This window comes from Lissotriton vulgaris, chromosome 9 (genome assembly GCF_964263255.1).
Source record: "Lissotriton vulgaris chromosome 9, aLisVul1.2, whole genome shotgun sequence".
Lineage (NCBI taxonomy): Eukaryota > Metazoa > Chordata > Amphibia > Caudata > Salamandridae > Lissotriton > Lissotriton vulgaris.
In genome coordinates this window covers 873525086-873528109 of record NC_141697.1, presented here as the reverse complement: position 1 = coordinate 873528109, position 3024 = coordinate 873525086, and positions in this window count along the sequence as shown.

The window sequence follows — 3024 nt, the reverse complement described above, 5'->3', positions numbered from 1 at the left end:
TCACGAATTGTAATAGCACTGATATTATTTATTTAATCCAATGTCCCTGCAAACTTGTATATATCGGGCAAACAAGACAGAAAGTCAAGACAAGAATTGGCCAACATCGCAGCAGAATACGCTGCAAAACTCCAAACGCCCCCTTGGTGGACCATTTCTGTGCAAAAGGACATTCAGACAATGAACTAAAATGGACTGTCCTGAAGAGTGTGAAACTGCCACCACGTGGAGGAGATATCGGACTCTTACTCAACAAAGAGGAACTCAAAATGATTCTCCTGTTTGACAGTATCCACAATGGTTTGAACCGCACCGAGGATTGGACCTCACTCCTGTGATTGATTCATGGATATTGATATAGCACTGGAGATTCTGGCCTCCACAGGAGTATAATTACTGTCTGGGTTAATGGAATTACAGGGTCACCTGCTCTCCTTGTATACTTGACTGTGTAGTAAATTGTGCATGACTGCCTAAGCATCTTCACTGTCGGTTAAATTAGTTCACTTTTAAATCACCCACAATTAGAAACACAATTGTCCCACTAAATTATGCCTGGGTGCCAGCAGGCCTGAAGCCGTGGATGAGTGCTCAATTCAAAATCCAGGTATTCTTTACCCTTCCAAGATGGTGGCTCCATTAGATCAATTCTCCGTTTAATATGGCCAAGTCCTCCACATCGGGTAGTATAATTGACTGAGCAACATAATATTCATGGTTGCCTAGACTCCTCAATTCTGGTTAATTACCTCCTTTTTAATATTACCCAATATCAGTATCACCAACTCCTAGTAATTATTCTGCCCAGGATGAGTGCTTATTCGGTACTGCACATTATCGGGCCAAATTCACCCTTCCAAGATGGCGGGTCCATTAGAACTAGTCTCGGCCCAATATGGCCGAGCCCCTTATATCCGGTGCCTCAGTGCACTTCCCTTCTATCCACGGCGCGACTCTGCACCGGGACGCATCCTTGCCGTTCTATTTTGAACGCAGGTAAGCCTCATTTTGCCGCCCGCGGGCCCCCCCCACCCCACTGAGAGGCAGCCGACAGTCTACTCAGACCGGCCTCTCCTTTTTCACTTTAGGTACCGATCCAGCCCATCCCTCGCTGGAACTGCGGGTAAGAATTCCCCCTCCTCGCGCCACTCGCGATCTCGGTTGCGGCGCCACTTTAAATGTTAAGAATTCTTTCACCAGTGGTAATAAAATATTTCCTTTAACCCCAGGCCAATCCCTATTGGATCTCCGCCCTCCGCCTCATCGCGAGTTTTCTACCAACTTAGAAGCGCCTATTCACTGCCCCTCCTAGCAGTGCCTTATTGGTGAGTTCAAACGGACCGCCTTACACTTCTACAATAACCAAAAACCCCCCCCCGAGGTCCTGACCCGTCTCCCTCCCTCATTATGCCAGGACCACGCTGCAGACTACAGGACGCTCAGCCATCCTTGATAGGAACCTAGCTGCCCGAATCCCACGGAGCCCTCTCCTAGATAATCACACGCTATCGATCACTGTTGATACAGGTAAGCGTTGGCCTGTACCCATGGGATGTGGTCCAACCACCCCCCGTGCCCCCTCCAATTAGCTTTTATCTAGCTGCCTAACAAAGCCAATTGATCACCGCAATTGGTAATTTTCTTTGTAGTTACCAGCGCCCAGTTGTACCTTGGTTAAATCACCGCAACTACATCCATACACCTTGGAATCTTATGTCCTACTCACCAAGCTAATGTAATTATACTGGAACCTTCCTTTTTTCTTACGCCACCATCACCTTTAATCCCAACTAGTGATTCACACCAATGGCAGGTTTTTGCACAGTGAGTCACAATTATTACACACCTTGCTCGTCTTGCATGGTTTTAACACATTGCGTTGTGTATGATCAGCACAGTGTGTCTGACACCTTCCACACAAGTATGAATTAGCAACACCTTAAGAGCATGGAATGAGGATTGCTGACTTTAGAGGTATTCCACGTGATAACATGGTATTAATTCCCTGTTATATGTTCCCCTTGTCTACGTTTTGCAGGCTTTTTTCAGGCATACAATGATAGTCCTGATGATGATCCGTTACCCATGAAAGGATCGAAACGCCGTCGACATGATATGTGGGCTCAATACTAGTTCACTATTATGTGCATAATATGTTTTGTTCCCCACATATGTGAAGCAAGTATATCACAGAGTTCCCTTCTTGCTCCATTTTTTCGTTTACATGCCTGATGTATTTGTATATGTTTGTACTGTCTTTAAGTCTGTGTAAGCTTTGTGGATACAGGACTGTGTCCCACTGTTTTATTGCTTCCTCTCAACTGGTTATATGAATTATTGAATAAATTTTGCAAGTCCGGCTGGACTTTTTTTGCTATTATAGCGCACATTGTGGCCTATAATTATTGTACCCTTCTATCCCTTTGTCAAGGACCATTGTCTTTCGTAAATCCCTATCTTTTACAGCACCTATTTATTCCAAACGTTCCTCATGATTCTTTTTTTCCCTAAATCGTCTTTGATCTTCTTGTAGACTGTTTCTAAATTCTTATCCTGCCTCTACTATGACGCTCTGTGCTACTACTAGATTATTATTAGTCTGTCTATGTAGCTAGCTAAGCTTGCACAGTTGGCAAAAGGTGTTAAACAAAACTCCTATTCAGTAATAGGTCTAGGCACTGAGTGCAGTCCTCTGGGTTGTCCATAATATCTATTGAAGTCTTCTAAATGTTTATGCTTTGACAATTCTCAACAATAAATTATCAATGGCCACAAAGAATAAGATACTAGTTTACTTTTTGATTGGATAGGAGGACATACTACTACTGTTGCAGGGACTATTCTGCACATACAGAACTATGGACAAGAAATAGGGCATTGGTGATAATAGGAGCAGTTAGACTTTCCACATACCTCAGTCATAACAGAAGTTGAACCCCCAATCTCCTTACTGACTAGCTAGGGTGTCAGAGTCATTATTTAGCTCCCGAATGCAGCGATGATCCCCCATGATTATACAACCCA